The following is an 18,520-nucleotide window of genomic DNA, read 5'->3' as shown; positions in this document are numbered from 1 at the left end:
TTGCATTAGATCAGCGGCGCTAATGAGGCCCGCGGTGAGCACACGTCACGGATGCGGGGAAGCCCGGCGCGCGAGGGGGCGGGTGGGTGTCCGCCCCGCGTTTGATCGGTGCCGCCGCTTTGACAATTATTAAAATTTGCCTCGTACCTCTCGGGTCTCATCTTTTTCCGTCGCCTCGATTACGCCACGGGTTTGTCTCATTAGGGCTTTTGTATAGTATCGCGAGCTTCCCTTTGATGTGAAGCGAGGAGACACGGGGCGGCCGGTCCACCTGCACTTTTATTGTTCCCGCTCGGCCTCGAATTTGCACGCTCCACTTTGAGCCGTCTCTTTGAGATTAGCGGCCGCGCTCTCTGCCCTCTGACCACTGAGACGTTAACGCCGGACGGGACTGAGCGTTATTACGACGCCAACGTCACGATATTGAAAGTCACTCGACGGCTGTTGATTGTCATTCAAATATCACAAGTAAAATACACATAATGCAAATATTAATATACTTTAAAGTCTAAACCATGCGTTTTTAAGAGATATTAATTATTCTATAGTCCGGCTAGTGGCCGCTTACATGATACGAACTTAATTAGGTGGGAAGGTATAAATGTCACTTCCTTTGGATCGAGTCAATTACTCGTGTCAGAGTGTGTTCGCGAAGTCGAAATCCATTATTTTTCGAGAAACGCGCTTACTAAATTATATGCAATGCATTAATCCAACAAACTTCAATCAATGTGAATCGTTCCGGTGATAATGTATCGCAGGTTTCCGGAGCGCTATGTTTGCGAGCAAAGCGAGGGCGGTGCGCGATGAACACTTGACACCCCTTTATTACTTTTGTGCCCTTTGTGCGCGCCATCATCATCGAGCATACGACTCGAATTAAAACTTTACACAGCGATTTGTCACGCGTTTATTGAAGCCTGATGGCGCGAAGCGTCAATCCTGTTAAATAAAGTATTTTATTTTACAAACAATTACTTTCTCTATTCGATTACAAATTTATAATCGACGGATGCTGGCAGAGGTGTTCTACCGGCCTTGAGACAATCGTGCCGTGGAATATTCTAACTGAGCACACATGTCCAGCGCTTTGCGTTCGAATAAAAAATTTAAAAGAGAATTTCCTACAAAAGAGTCACGGACGTCATTAAATACAAGCATTAATTACTAAACAAATACTCCGTGTGTGCACATACTTGAAGCGGCGCGGCGCTCACAAAGGGGCCTTGGCAATTCTAGTCGAGTTATCACAGACTCCGTGTAATAAGAGAACAGAATCTTCGCGTTTTTAAAATAAAGCTCAGTGGAACACAGGGCACGGACGGAGGATGAAAGAGAATTTTCTCGTTTGTATTAGTAGGTAAAATATACGCGACATTCGTCGGTACACAGCGGCGCCTTTGTGATGCTCGCTTATGCTTGCTGAGGACCTCGACCGAACTCACGATAGTTTTTCGAAGAATAGCCGGTGCCCGGTAAAATTATGTAATTGTGACTATACATTAAACATACTTTGCATGTCGGTCTTTATGTTAACTGTTCACTTCAAATTAGACAATTGAACCACCATTTCGGTTCGATTTTACTGTAAAAAATATATTATGTATTTCAATCAATGCAATAAATGGCAACATCAGTTTAGTTATGTACATAAAAATATAAATTTAGAAATTAGAAGGTCATCAGAGTGATATCACTATAATCTAGGCGACTGTACTTCGAATGTGTGAAAGAGTTAACCATCAAAAGTGCTATATTGTACAACTGTACCATCCACTACGTCACTTCACAAGCGCCCTTTAGACAACAGCCCTTTGTCATACATATGGGGTTCTTTTGAACACCTTCATACCATATTTTCATGTTAAAAATACGAAATAAATTACCCGCTCAAAGTTATCACGTTAACAATGTTTTGTAACTTATTGTCTTTGAATTTCATTCATTACAGACGTCGCCTTTAATATATAAATATATATAGATTTTTAGTGAATTAATTATACCAAAACAATACCGAGTGCCTAACTATTTACATTACGTGTAACACAAAAATCAGTCAATAGTATATATTCCATAAAATATTTAAAAGGATAACGATGAGTCCCTTTAGCGACACGTATGTACAGCTACTACAACTTGGCGCGTACCTCATTCTCAAATAGTAATAAAAGTTCCATAAGCGCGACGTTTGATTGTCCCCGAGCTGCAGGCGGAGCCGAGTCGTGATTCAGATTGAAATAGTAATTTGGGCGGGAACCGTGCACTTCGCGAGACTAAGCAAATTCACTTCGAACAGCGGCGATATGTGGCACGCGCGGATAAAATAATGAGGCTACTGAAAATTACCGAGAAGAAGTTGGGACACGGTGAGAATAATATTAATCAAATTCTTAACATCAAATAGTTAAAAGAACTGGTCATACTTCCAGTGTTTTGAAGTTGAAAGTTACTTATACGCTAACTAAATTAATTAACTTTCATTTTCGATTGATACGAAGAAGTATCGATATTATCTTGTCTCTAGACGTACATATATCATTACAAGATCATGGCTCCGTTCTAACATATATATAAATTACATGTCAAAGGATTTAATATTGGAAATTCTAATTATTGACAAGTTTAAAGCTAGATCAAACAAACCACAGACGAGATGTGTCCTATACTCATCCTTATAATAATGAAATCCTTGTGGAATTCTCTTTAATAAGTTTGAAGATTGATTCCGTGTAAAAGCACGTACCAACTCTGATATAATTTACTTAAGCTTAAGATGTTAAGTGGCCACTAGTTCACTGGTTTTAAATACAAACTACTCTTCATAATATCGTGGGATACACATATGATTCTAAAATCAATGCACGCAATATATCATCAAACCGTTTCTAACAGCTAAAACAAAAAAAGGTTATTGCTTAAATTGACAATTTAGCAAAAATATAAAAATAGAAAGAGATTTCAGTTTCACCGTTGTCGAGTGGCACTCCGGTACATTTTTCTATTCAGCGGCAGGCAGATGTTTCTCGCGAATTGAATAGTCAATGCGATAAATTCGGTTTGCGGCAGACGACGCGGCGCCCGCGCCTCCGATGCCAACAATCTACATAATGCACGAGCCGACGGATAGCGGATGCCACTAAATTGCATTGTTATCAACATTAGACCATTTCAGAGATAGAGAAGATTCATTGGAAGGATTCGTTTACATTTTTCTTGTGTTTACAGAACTTTAGAATATTACAGTTTACTTAAAATGAGTTTACGTAATATATTAATATTTTATCACAAAATCAAAACCGAAACAGGTAGGTTGCTAAATTAATTAACCCTTATTAACTCAGTTAACAACTTTGAACTTCTTGAACACTCGCTTACTTTTACTATCGACCAACAATATGGTTACAATTCGGTAACATTTATGTGGTTTAGTCTCAGTGGTCAGGCATTTCGCGGCAATTTTTACATAAATATCTATCATTTGTCCAAAACGTAGACAGAAATAAGGCTCAGATCGACTTTACAACTTAAATCGCTTCAAATAAATAAAAAATACCAGGGTATATAATATACCCCGACAGGCAGTCACCCAAGGTATTATATTTATTAACGCATTATCACGAAACGAAGTTGTAAAAGTGGAGATAAGAATACTCTAATATACAATTTGCTCAAAGATGTAGTTGCCCCCGTTAGCTATGTTACCCTGACTACGAAAAAAATTGCTCTGATTAATTATTTTTGGGTTACATGGAGCAACATACTACGGCTTTCAGGCTACCTTTAAAAGTATGAAATGTTTATAAATATTTTGTAAAGGTACATTTATAGCCGATGCATGGCACGGCCGTTGTTATAACTGTTATAACTTGTGGAGTTGTTACAACAATTTGAAAATAATGTTCCGATGTGTGCGTATTGGGAACTATCGTAGACCTCCTCGCGAATTCTGTCTCAACAATTTTCATAGAATTTATTTTTTTATTTTGATACAGAAACATTAACATAAATATATTTAATATGAATAAAAAAGTCTGACTGTTATAAAACCTTACCTCCTTTTCAATTCGCATAGTATTCTTACAAGTACAGAATTTAAAGTGGACGAAATTAACAAACAAATTTCCATGTTCGTGTTACTGATAATGAAAGGATAAGTTTCGGAACATCTAAACTGATGGAATATGATGTTGAAGTTTAAGCTAATGCTGCAGTCGATGTTATCAAAGTTACGAGCCTTATGATCATATAGACGAGGTGAGTGATGAACGCGAACTAATTCAACTTACCTTACTAAAGATACTTTGATAACATTTTATAATCGATATTACAACCGACTACACAGGGCCACAGCAGGATTATTTTAAGAGAAGCACCTCTCATAAACCACCAATCTTAAATCTGTATCACAGTCTATTTAAAGCCTATTCCAACCACGAGAGGACAAAAGCCAAATAAACAAAATTTACATCGAATTGACACGATATAATTTGTCGAATGTTTGAAAAATCTATGATATTCATTATGGATTTGCGAAAAAAATAGCGTCTTGAACTTCGACGAAGCTGTTATCGGAGTGATCTTTGGGAGTAAAATTAAAGTAGATATTATTAGTTTAGTGGAAAAGTATTATATTATAAGTTACATTATAAATATATGTATATCAATCAGGAACCGTTAGTGCTGTACAATATAGCTGAGATTGTACTGTAGAGATTGTACTGTATTGTAGAGATGTACAAATTGCATTGAATTAAATCTAAAATTTCCTTATATTTATTCCGTCTTCAATAAGCTACAGGTATTTATTAATCAGATATCATTTATATCAGTGGGTATCACACATACATCCATTAGGTTGCGATGCGTCAAGTCAAGCAATCGGTCAAAGACAGAACACAGGATAAAATTAAGCCTATGGCCTATGGCCTATTGCACAGAGTTCACGGGTGAATGGTAGGGGAGAACATTTCATTTAAGATTAGGTGTTGATCAATTTTAGACAACAACCTTGACTCATTTAAAGTTACATCAATATTAACACGAATAATAAAAACTAAAAATAAAAAAATATGAACAATAATTTAAACGTTAAATATATTATTGTACAAAGCAAACAAATGAAAGGTAATTATAATTTATATTTAAAGTCATCCGGGTCAACAAAGAAATGATTAGAAAATAAAAAATTTGAAACAGCACAAAGAAGTTACAAAAATATCACAGGAAATCTGTTTAATGGAAAAAACCACGTGTCTGTTTAAAGAGGCCAATTACATTTCCTTTCAACAATCCAATATGAGCTAATTTGTAGATACTGAGAGTCATATAAAGAGGAAGCTGACACCGTTTCCTCACACCCCTCTCTCGATAGGCAAAGCAAGTCAAAAGGCTCACTTAACCTTAGCGAAACTCAATAACTTTCACTTTAAATAATAAATTCTCCTTTGAGACGAACCGAACACAACCGGTTCAGGGTTGCGATGTTTAAATGAATACATTATCGCTTGTGTTTAAGCTTCACTCTCTCGGATGTAAAATAAATTAAAAATAACTAAACAAATTAACATTTAATTGAAAAAATGTCTTTGAACAACATTATTATACTTTCGTTTGAAATTAATTTTATCAGTATTGCGCTTTACAATTCAAACCTACCTACTGTAAAACAATTAGTGACTGTTTACATACTTTGGAGTTTTAATATAATAATACATTGAGTGACTTAATAGTGATTAAATGTATAATATTATAAACGAGACAGTAATTGTATAGCAACCCTGTTATAGCGAAAATTGGTGATATCGGAGAGGCGAGGCGGTGGAATCCTCGTAATACAATGAATTGATTGTGAAGCATAGACAAAAGCTTTATAACGCCTTTATTAATTTCTCGCTTGGAGATCATACTATTTTACGTTGCATAAAATCTAAAGATATCATTTTCATATTTAACAACAAATTTTCATCAATTAATTAAGTTTTTTATTTATTGATTAAATAATTTTATGTTAAATTGTTGTTATGCCCGTATTCGATTGTCCTCGGGCATCAAACTCAATACTATCTTCCAGTAGGTTTGTCGATGTCTGAGATGGCCCGTTCAGTGTTGCTCCTGAACGGATTTTGGCTACAGCGACCAGTGTCAAAGACATTTGTGTATGTGTCTGAGTCTAGTACATTCTGTATTTCCATAATATCCAATGGGATCGATTTGATTCAACACGACGGGAATTACGGTGTTTCTGAGACACGGGAGATTAAACACATCCATATATGGGTACGTTATGGCTACACCAACAGCTGTTCTCTCGTCCCGCTGTGACATATATGTATATATATATATTGGCAGAACTTGAAATTCGTTCCCGGAACCTGGCGTCGAGTAAGCTAGCTCAAACTTTTCATAACCAAGTGAATAGTCGCTTCAATTATTTCCTTGTATGTCATAATAATACCTATACGAAGTTTCAATATTGCATGGGCACTAACTTTATGTACATTGCAAACTAAGCTCGGCGTAGGCGTCATTTATTGAACAACGATAACCCATCGACGAGTCCTTGTTGGAAAGCACGTTTTAAAGTACAAAGTGGCCAGTGCATTGATAGCGGAAGATAGTTGGACAAGAGCACTAATGGAGTTCAACGGTTAATTTGCGTGGCCGACGGTTTGTTCATAATTAGTTTAATATTCGTCCAGCGGCGCGCCGCGCGCGCGTCGTCCGACTCGCGGCTTGCGATCGAATTAGCTAAAATTGCATTGTCAACGAGAGTCGCGACTGAACTTGTTGTTTGTACACATTGGACAGATTATATATAACTAAATAACTTCGAGTTTCACTTATAAATTGTTTCAAACATTATATTTATTAGCATCATTCAAAATGTTTAACATTTAAATCTATATTAGAGACACAAATATAAGTAAATAATCTGATGCTTGTCTGTATTCAAGAAGGAATAAATAATGCTGTCGTATAATAAAATTCGAGATTTCAATCAGACCGAAGTTGAGAGGTGTCTCAGCGTCACGGCGCCTAGATAGCACCTCTATAAGAATCTATAACAGTAATCGATTGCAGACGCCACAAATGGAGGCACGCGTTAGGCCGACTACCGGGTCTCATTCTGATCTTGTAGCAAACAAAGCTCGGGCGTCAAAGGCTCTGTGTAAAAAGGAATCCAGTGATAGAGGTAGTCGACAATGGGCCGGAGTTTTCGCCTCAGGACAAAGGCGACAGCGGATATTCGAGAGACATTTAGAAAATAATCTCATGTCGACTATTATTGTATTGAATATCGTCTCGTATTGTAGAACGTAAGTAATAAATCATAAATTAAATTCATAATCAATTAACAGATATAACAACAGTCTATCAGTTAATTTGTTAGAAGACTGCAGTGCGATTCTGAAAAAAAAACATTTCCGATCTCACACGTGAAATATTGACAACCGACTTACATTGATACGACATTTTGATACTAGTATCTTATAAATTTTATAATTGTTGTCGTGTGAGGACATAAATCACATTCTGACATTTCAAGCTCGTATTCTGCGGTGATTTTCGAGTGTCTTCATCACAAAACATGTTTTCATTCAAAGGATATACCTATGTACATCATCATCTTAGATATCTAAAAAAAATCTTAAATGTTTATCTGCGTCCATATCCACGCACTTACATTTAGAGTAATATCGATTAGGTATTATAATTATGCAGTGGGTATAACATAACGATATACCTATTTCATATGAAACAGCACGCTATTTCTCATGTTTAGCGAACGTGCACTCGCGTGGCAAGGTGAGCTTCCGGAGTCGCTTTGTGGCGCGCTGATACCGAGCCGCCGATAAATATTGTGGCGAGTTCACTACATACCGACTCTTGACAATATTATAAAGATTTCTTCACCCCATGTCAAAACATTGTTAAACACCTCGTGTTTAATTTTTATCAGCTCATGTCTACGATATTTTAAATGTAAATTCATTTCAATTTTACATTTGTAAATATTGGAATTATTACAGCTGTTATCCGTCACTTACATTCGTAATGATTTAAATTTTATCACATGATATATATTTAACCTTATAATATTTATATGATAAATGTGGAATGTCATAGGGAAATCTAAAAGACATAATCAACTTCTATGAAAAACAATTAGAAGACGGATTGTCTTCTAGAACTGTTCGAACGTGAGCGATCATCAGAAATTAATCATTTGCCGTAGAACTTTGCATTTAGAGTATTATATAGGTACGGTCGCGTCTTCACCCGTGTGTAGGGAGCATACATACACATTTGCACTTTTTCATATTTAACAATTCAACCCAAACTTAAGCCCCATGAATGTGTGAATTTAAAAAATTAGCCCATTTCCTTCATTTGTATTCAAGCTTATTTCACACCAAATTTCATCAAAATAGGTTTAATAGTTTAGCCGAGAAAGCGCAGACAGCGTTTATAATATTGATATATATAGAATGCATAAAACGTAAAATATATTATAAGAGGTATCACTTAAAAAAACAATTTATCAAAACTTTTTATTAAACTTCAAGTTTTGCTCTGTTGCTTAACAAGAGACGGAGAAAAATGAAAGGAAGAAAACGAATAAATGTATTTTTTCATATTTGACTCTAACTAACGTTCGCAGTGACTTCATTGGCAAGTGGAGCAGGTCTTAGTGCGAAGTTCCTTGGTGTCGTCCCAACTCAAACATCATAAATCGTGTGCGGTGCCCGCCGTGTAAACAGCAGACAATCGTTATGATCTAACCGTGTGTCGTGTGCGGCTGAGCCTTTGACGAAAACCTCAAAGCGCTTTGAGCGCTGACATCATCCGCGCTTGATAAAGTCGTTTTTGCCACTTTTGTTTGTTCATTTTCGACGCGCAGGTATTTATTTGACGTCTCGGTTACTATAGTCAACGTTAATGATTACTGTTTCTGTTTCTACAGATAAATGTATTTAAAAAAAAAGATTTTATTGTTTAATTGAAGTTTTAATCAAAAATCGTTTATATTTACTCTAAAAGAATTAAAAAGGAGGAATCGACTTCAAGTCCCAAATTAAAAAAATATATATAAAGTAGCGACATTTACGTAAGTCCATGATGTAATTATGTCGGTAGGTAATGACATTTAATCAGTTTAATGTAACTACATGCAACTTGCGCTTGCATATTGTATTAGGAGAAAATTAACATTCAAGAAACAAAATAAAACAAAGCCTTTGTAAACCAAACACAAAGTTATAATGTAATATATTTTGCACTGCAACATTCGACGCTCTGATTCGACGTTCATAAATAAATTATAACATGTAATAAGGATTATAAAATATATATCATTCTGCTCGTAAACAACAAGCCAGTGACACAGCGAGCAAGATCCCCTGGACGATAGCGAGACGAGGCGGAGCTGTGTAGATCATTTCACAGGGCTGCTGCAATCTGACTGTAGACTATAGCCAGTCGAGGAAAGAGCAGAGATAAACAGTTAAACACGCTTTAGATTTACCTATTATTGTGCAAAGAACAGTTCTCAATTAATATATATTTTTATAATTTATACTACAACACTATTCCATTTTTATCCGCTTTAATTTTACTTTAAAATTTCCAAAAAAATCTGCATTCAAAACGCCATAACGAATATGATATGCGCTTGCATAATCTATGATTTACGATGCGAGAGCTTTCTCGACCAATGACATCGCGTCAATTCAATGTCAATCGTTGTTTATTTATCTTTATTCCTCTTGCGGTTGGAATAATGTAACCACACGATACGTTGCATATATTTTATTTATATTAAAATGTAGTAAATGATGATTTAATAAAAAAATATTTTGTTTTTCTTCATTTGATTTATTGAAATGAAACCCATAGTTGTGATTATGAATCTAAATCTTTCTATAAGGAATAATTAGAATATATTTTTTATTATTATTCTAGAACTATTAGGTAGATAAGATGTACTTGTTCACGTCTTCCAAGGTCAATATTATTTTTATAATAGAAGTGTAAATTTATCAATATTTACACGAATCTCATGTTCTTAAGTTGACATTGTTAAAGTTGAGTTGAATAATAAAATGAAAAATCGAAATATTTTTAAGTCAAGAAGCTTCCCAGATTGAACAAAGAATATTAAAATATATATAAATTTAATAGTTTGAAATCGATATCTAGAAAGAAATAAAATGTTCAAATATTCAAATCAAATATAAAATTATTAAAAACGGATTATTAATTGAACAAAACCTATAGTCGGATCAACCAAGTCACGAACGTTTAAATAACACAGTTGCAGTCAACCCTATCGTAGGCGGTGAGTTTCCTTTGATCTGAAGCCGCTCTCACGCCTTCCGCGGCCCTTGATTGATTTCACTACATTCACACACACGACACACGATTAAAATAGACGGAATGTGACCTATTTAAAATTAACAAGGTTTAAATTTTAGTTTATTATTTATTGCGTACAGGATCTACATTTCAGGCAGCCGTCTCCAGAGACTTACCTAGCTGATAAAGCTGGATTTTTTATTCTATGGAGAAATGAGTAATAATTTATTCAATGTTCAAATTATGTTCCCACTTTCGCGAATTCTGTTTTATTATGAATTACATATCAAGAAACAGTGCTGTTAATAATGTAAGATTGACTGAGGACCGTTTCGGCTGCTAATGCGTTTTAAGGCGAATCGAGTTGTTACAATTACAACACATGTTAAGTGATCTGACGGTGATGATGATGAGATAAACAAGAGTTGAATACTCATTATAATATTTGTATCATCATTGCGAAATATATTCATAATTCATGTTTAAATGTTTTTCATTCTTAGAAATATTGAAGTTTATTAAAGAGGATATGAATGAGGTTTTTTTTTAAAGACAATGTTATACTTTATAACTAAGTATACGCGAAACGAATAAACCTTAATTTCTTAATCAAGAAAATAAGTCGTCTTTCGCAAGTGAAAATGGGCCACGACCGCCGGAGTTACCGTAAACTAGATTCAAGTAAAATGATTGAAACCTCTGCACGAAGTTTCCCGCTTATTATGCTATAACTGTCAAAGGAACCTCACGGCTACGGGGATAATAAAAATCCAAAGAAGACCATAATGACTCGCCTTGCACACACCGAGGTGCGAAACGTCGATCCGAGCGTGAAATTGTACAAATAAATAGCGGTAAAGATAACAAATTACGGGGAAATTGCTAATGATGAGCGGAGCGGGGCCCGCGGGCGGTGCATTAAGCCGGCGGCAAACATCAAAGGGCCCTTTGACCGAGCCGACACTCCCACTACCCTCCCGCGCGACGCCCCGCGAGCTACTAAAGGTGTGTCACAGCGTACTTTTTTAACATTTGAGTATATTTTTTAATAGCGCTAAACGAAAAACCGGTAAATTTTCTATTCGATGCATGACCTTAATTACTTTGATTAAGAGCGTAATTTTTAATTAACATACCTTTTAGTTTTGGTAACACTGAATGCAGTGACCTTGAACGTATGCTTGAAATTTTTTAATAATATTTTTATAATATAATATTAATATTACGTTTATTAATTATAACGTTATACGTTTAACTTTCACGAGTTTTACGTTACAATCACTAAAAATGATTCGGCGACGGCCCTCACTCCCGCACTGATACCAATTAATCAATGACTCCCGTATTTGGACGGGCGTCGCGCCTTCCGGGCTTTTGCTTTGTAAGTTTTTGTTCGATAGTGATTTAGTGATGGCTTTATAAAGTTTCGTGGCAACAGATATTTCATTCATACGTTGGTACAGGAGTCGAATCCGATAAACTATTTTGAACTGCAGTTCAATAGAAGACTGATTTTTTAGGATAAAAACTTTTAGGACTTTTAATCTTAAAAATATATTTCCATAAAATCGAATGTATTCAATTGTTACTTTTTAACATATTATAGATATTATAAAAAAGTAACAAATTAATATATTATATCATTTTAGTTAAATAACTTTATCAATTTACTAAATAGATAAAGAGCAAAATGATAGAAAATCATATCGGATAACAGCATCATATCGTGTAAAAAGTCCAGCGCATTATAACGTGTCCTTAGAGCTTTCTTCGAAATGTTACTTTGTATTTTTCTATTATGAGAGTTTTCAAAAAAATACAAGACATTTTACATGGGAAGTGGCGACGAGTGTTAAGGTTGTTACATCGCGTCGGCAGTCGGCACTCATGTATCGGGTTGAAATCGGTGCGGTCGGAGCGATGTAGCGATGTAGCGATGCTGGAGTGGCTCGTTATCGCACTCTCGGCCTCATCTCTGACACCGTCTGACACCGTCTCGCGTCTCACATCCAACATAACGCCATCTAACGACACGCTCGAGTGTCGGCTGCCGAACGTAATGGTCGATGCATCCGCGATTTCATTTCTATATTGTGCATAATATAAAAATATAATTTGTTCAGGTATGAAATGCTACAAACTAAAATTAATTGTAAAGCTACGTATATCGCTTCGTAATGTAAATTATACCGATAGAACCGACAAGAAACTTAGTCGGTAGCTATCACACGCGTAAACGAATTATACATTCATTCATTATTTACAATTCGTATATTCTGTGTAAGTGGAACGGCAAAATTTACGTCGAAGCATAACACTTGCTCGTTTATTGTTAAAAATCTAACAGGGAAAATAGGATACAAATACCTAAAACGTGTGAAGAACCAGAAAAATAAACTCAACGGGTCTTTGTTCAGCTTTTTTACATTTAATAAACCGGTGTTAATTTATTGATTAATATGATTTATCGTTTACTAATAGATTATACATACTTACTTTAATTAAAATATATATATATTTTATTCAAATGAATATAATTCGATTATATATTTGAATGTTTCTATGAGTTGGGATGTAGATAATCGTGTTAATTTATTTACAATTTATTTTTAGTTAACTTTTTGCCCAGAGGATCGGAATTACGATTCAACGGGGAAATGCTGCTAGCATTCTTACCACCAACTCACGCGGTCATAACTTGTACAGTAGTTTTTTTTATTGTTTGTATATAATTTAAAATAAATAAGATTCAAGTGTTTCCTGAGCATAAAAAAGATTCAAAACTTAAACACTTGTAGCTCCACAAATAAGTAGGTACGTACTTAAATGTCACAAACACCAAAAAACAACCAAAAAATATTTCGCAATTAGTACTTGCTTGCTTTTTATAAGTCGATATGGCCCAGTGACTATGAGGATGACGTTTACCGAATATTGCTGATCCCAGCATCACTTTAGCCTATTCCAATGGAAGTAGGAAAAAAGATAAACATACCTTAGATTTGCGTATTTCATGCGATTTGCTTGTAACTCAGCTATGTTGTGTACTACTAAGAGTTTATGATTAATATATCTTTATTTATAATACAAGACGATTACATTTAACTTTACTTCCAAAATTCCGATAACAGTTTTGTCGATTTTCAAAACGCCATTTTTTCAGTGGTAAAATGGCAAATCCATAGTGAATATCATAGATTAATCTAGCTCTCAACCAAAGATATCGAGTCAATTTGCCGTCAAATGTTGTTTATTTGGCTTTTTTAATGTTATGGTTGGAATAGAGTATATATGTAATACAATTGATCAGCAGTAAGAAAGGTTCTTTCCTGGACGGAGGAGATTAGCTCAGAGGTTGGTAATTTACCAGCTGTTACTTTGCATCGTTTTAGATAGTCTTGTAAATCGTAACTTTTTCACACACTGAGCTGAATTATCGATGAAAATATTAATCAAATCATTAAAAAGTTATTTTAGATAAGCTAAGTATTTCAATACAATGATTACATTTAAAACGCTAAACCTAAGTATTGTCTTTAAAGAAACATTTATTTCACTTAATGGAATTCGTTTGTCTACAAAGTTTTGTAAATTAATTTATAACTTGATTATTTACATTTTACCGACGATGGATTATTGCGACTTCCACTTAAATAAAACATACTTATAAAAATAATAAAATATTTTAAAGAATATTTATTTGTGACAACTTAATGAGACACATAATAATATATTTTAAAATTAAAAAAGGAAATATAGTAACAAAAATTAACAAGCAGCCTTACTTAATAAAAAATATATACACAGTGATAATATTATTGTCATACCTAACAGCTCGATCGAATGATTTTCAACGATGTAGCATTCCACCGATGGCGTATTTAAGAAATCCATTGAAAAGAACATCGTAATATGATGAATCAATTTTTAAGACAAAATAGTCTAGTTTTTCTCGCAACTTTATCAAACGTTTTTTTTGCATCTATTTACGAGATGTATTGGTAAAGGTTTTCTTTCGCCGGTTCTTATCAGGTCTGAGGTATTTCGTTTCGAAGCGATGATAGATTTTTGACAATCAATAAGCAAATATAATGGTTCTAGGTTGAATACTTCTTCTCGAGAAAGCTTTTAATATAACATTAAAATTCAAGAAAACTAAAATTCCGAAGACATCAATCTACGTAAAATAACCAATCAGCAGTTTGTAAACAAAATGATTATTAATTAATATTCAATATGCTCGAATGTTTATATAAAAAAAGCTCTCCAACCGAACGCATTGTTTTCCCGCCCTTCGAACAGATGAAACAAGTAATTGGCGCGTCTAACAGAGGCTATTGAAAAAGTGGTAGCAAGTGAACCGGGACTCCTTTGATGCTTATTATTGTGACTAAACAGAGTAATTGCATTCTCTGAATTGTTAATTGCTTGTTGTTATTACTCAACCTAGATGTAAATTGTGTTGTGGTCATTATAAGCTGTTATTTCGGCCTCCTCGCTTTGGCCTTGTTCGGACAATCGTGTCTGAAATACATCGAATGAAATCTCGATAAGAGCCTTAATGACCTGTCAAATTTGACAGGTCTAAAACTATGGTACTTTTTTGGTGTTATAATTTAAAGATGCTCGTTGACGTTTAAATATATAGATAAACTTATATATACGAAGGTAAAATATTTTGGAGCTTTTAGATCATATCTCAGACGCATAATGCCTAATAATCTTAGGTGATACATTATCATAATTAATGGTTTTTTTCTTTATGGCGATCTTCATTTTTAGTTAATTATTATACGGACTTAAATTGCATAGCTCATGTATGTTAATCCCTTTGTTAACATAACATGTAATCCCAATCAACACAAAGATCAAAAGCTCTTAAGGGAGACGTTTGCCAATCTCATATCAACAACAATTGTCTGCATCTCGATTCAATATCAGGTATAGGAGAAACGCATCCTCTGCCTACATACAGATCTACGCCTCGAGTGACACTAGACATCGGTCTCAAAGGCGAGTGTTTGCCCCTTTGTCTTACCAGGCAATTAGTGCAGTCCGTTCATTTAATTCTATCGGTCGATTAGTAGCGGCCCAGGTGGCCATTAATTGTGAAGCCAATTTGTCAGACCCGGCTCGGGCGCCAGTGTCACGGCAACGCTTGTTCTGTTTGATCGTATTTAACTGTTATTACAATTACTATTCCAACATGTTATATAATTAACATCGAATACGAGACAATCAATTTAAATTTAATTAATATTTGAATAAAGAGTAATTACATACATGGCCGGATTATTATCGTGACAACGATTTAGTCGCTTTGATAATCGTGACTAAGCAAGACGTTGGTAATATTTCGATAGGTTTGTATTTTTTAAAAAGCAGCCCGCATTTATCGATAACTGTCGAAATGCATTAACGAGAGTATTTTCAGGGACATTACAGGAACTTTGTGTTTACTTCAGTTGCGATGAAAGAGTTGAAAACTTGATGAATTATATGAGGGAGGGAGCCCGCATATCGACTGCGTACCAACTTTTATATTAGAGGATTGAATCCACAGTAGATAACATTACCATCGAAACTTTTATATTTGCGTAATTCTGGCAGCATAACTAAAAGCTTTTAGTTACATTACATAATGTATTAGAGTAACGATTTCGTAACGATTAGTTCTCTTATATCTGGGTTTTATATAATAAATACATATAATAAGAGCGAATATTTCGCTTATAAATCTGAAACATTTTAAGTAAAACACTATTTAATACAAAAAAAAAGGAATCTCCTTTCGAAAAAGAGAAAATTAACCCTTATAATATTTAAATTAGTAAAATTCAGATGCAAAACTGAATCATTTAAGATACAAACTTCGAGCCAGACACGATGATTCTTGCATTGTGAAAAAAATGTAAGCTTGGCGCTTTTTTGAGCTCGTTCCGTAAGTCGGCAGGACAGTAAGTCCCACTTAGACGACAAAGCTATGAATCGTACTCTGTGATCGTCCCCTTTGCAATCTGACTCCTTTTGTCTCATTATTGAAACGTCCTAACAGTTGTCTTCGGGCTGTAATTATTTTCTTCGTATATTGTTTGAGTTTTACAAACTAATTTTAGTCACGTCACAACACCCTTGGTTAAACCAACATCGATACTGTAAAACGATATAATTAACTAAAATTCTAAATTAGTCATATTTTTTTATTGATAAGGTAATAAAAACTTGTTTTTTTTTTTTTAATTCATTTCTTCTTTCCTACACAATTTGTAAATAAAATATTAGAAACAAAGGCGAAAAATCACACTATAATGTGAAACAGCAAGATAATAAAACCGTTAATAGCCCTTATAACTACAAGGAAAGGGTTTATTTTAATAAATGTTTAGTGTCGCGACTCGTGTCGCTTAGGTCTTTGTTCGGCGCGAGGGCGGTATTAGCGCAATGTCGCATCTTCAGAGGGCGGCGAGATCAAAGGATAGGTACACAGCAACCGCTCCCATTGATGTCGCGCACAAAGGGAATTGATTGTTGCAAACCTCTTTTTAAAAAAAAAAACTAGATATAAAGAGAAAGGATCGATCACACATCTGCCTTTTTTATTAGTCTGTTGTAACAGAGAATGATTGATGAGGTTATGTTTATTATAATGAGTAATAAACATTTGTTTTTAAATTAGCATATGTTTGAATTCTTATTTAATTTGACTCTTATAATTTAATATCAATTGATGTAAGACAATTTCAATACTCTGTATTTAAATAAATTAAATAATTGCTCGGTAAACTAATATTACAAGATTAACTTTTTGAGATATCTTTATTGAATCAAAACAACTACATTCAAATCTATTATTGTCTTTTTGTGTATTAAATAATAGTACTTATTATTTGTTGACATTAAAATATGAATACTTTTGAAATTATGACAATTACATTTCAGTCATATCAAACTTATTCTATAATATGTTTTAGTATATTATTAACAGCTTGCCAGTGTTAAGTTTAAAGCTACTTCCTCCTAACCCAGAGCGGATACTTGGGTTGCAATGTATGAAACTATTTAATTGTCGTTGAATTTTATTCTAAAATTAATTTAATTTATGAAATATATATAAAACACTATTTTGTTTTATTTTAGTGAATTTAAATTGTAAGAAATTTTTATGATGAAACATTTTTAGCAACTTTATTATATAACACCCAATGAAATCAAATAAAAATCTGAGTTGATAATAATAATCCTTTAAAATGTATTTTCGTATATGTAATGATTAAGATTTATCTCTATTATTTTATAAAACTCTGAACAATTTTTAATAGCATAGAAGTAAGCTATTTATTATACATCATTTTTGTATATATTTTTTTTTCTTTTAAAATTCAGGTAATAATGTCATTGAAGTTTTATATTATGTCACATACAATATATGAAGAAAAGGGACTTTTTCTAAAGAAATTGAAATTAATAAGTTCCTAGCAATATTTTTTAAGCATTTTATAACATTATATAATTAATTGGGATACCTTTGATTGAGTTTGTTAAGATACTTTCTTCTTATTCATTCAAAATGTTCCCAAGAATTAATATAATCACAGGTACACCACTTTGTTTATTTTTGCTATTCAATGAGTTTGAAAGTTATAACAAGTCAATAGGTAAACAAAAGAAACAACAAACTTAAACGCGGGAAGCACGGAGTTTTAACATTTTCATGCCAATATTAACTTATAAAAATACTTGCAAAACACAAAAATGTTCAAACTTTTAAGTATATACTTACTAGTTATTTGAGTAGACGAGACATAACCTTACACAAAATTATTTTTAAACATTACCTGTTTTCAGAGTCTCATAAACCGTACAAATAAAGATAATTACTAAGTTCAAGAGCGGTTAAACATGCTTTAATGCGTAAAGCGTTAATTTTAGAAGTCGTAATCTTGAAATAAGCTTCGGTTTCTTACCTCGTTGACACCTGAATTCTCAACTGATCCCAGAGTTCGTTACAACTTTTTACACTTAACTTTAAACTTTCTCATAAAAACCTTTACACTTAATATGTATACGACACTTTAAGTAACTTATCGGAACGTCTTTTCACTTATAAACAAACATGAAACAAGAGTTTTCCTTTAAAAACAAAAATTTATCCACACACGGTTGA

The 18,520-nt window shown here is 33.8% G+C and overlaps 1 protein-coding gene across 1 annotated transcript in view; it reads left to right on the top strand.

Annotated features, from left to right (window-relative positions):
- The window catches only part of LOC113402901 (ER membrane protein complex subunit 3), a 118,195-nt gene that overhangs the window by 66,152 nt on the left and 33,523 nt on the right, over window positions 1–18,520 (top strand). The gene's annotated exons all lie outside the window — the stretch shown is intronic.

The sequence above is a fragment of the Vanessa tameamea genome, chromosome 9, assembly GCF_037043105.1.
Source record: "Vanessa tameamea isolate UH-Manoa-2023 chromosome 9, ilVanTame1 primary haplotype, whole genome shotgun sequence".
Lineage (NCBI taxonomy): Eukaryota > Metazoa > Arthropoda > Insecta > Lepidoptera > Nymphalidae > Vanessa > Vanessa tameamea.
Note: the sequence above shows the minus strand (reverse complement) of the source record. Positions and strands in the feature narration are given on the sequence as shown.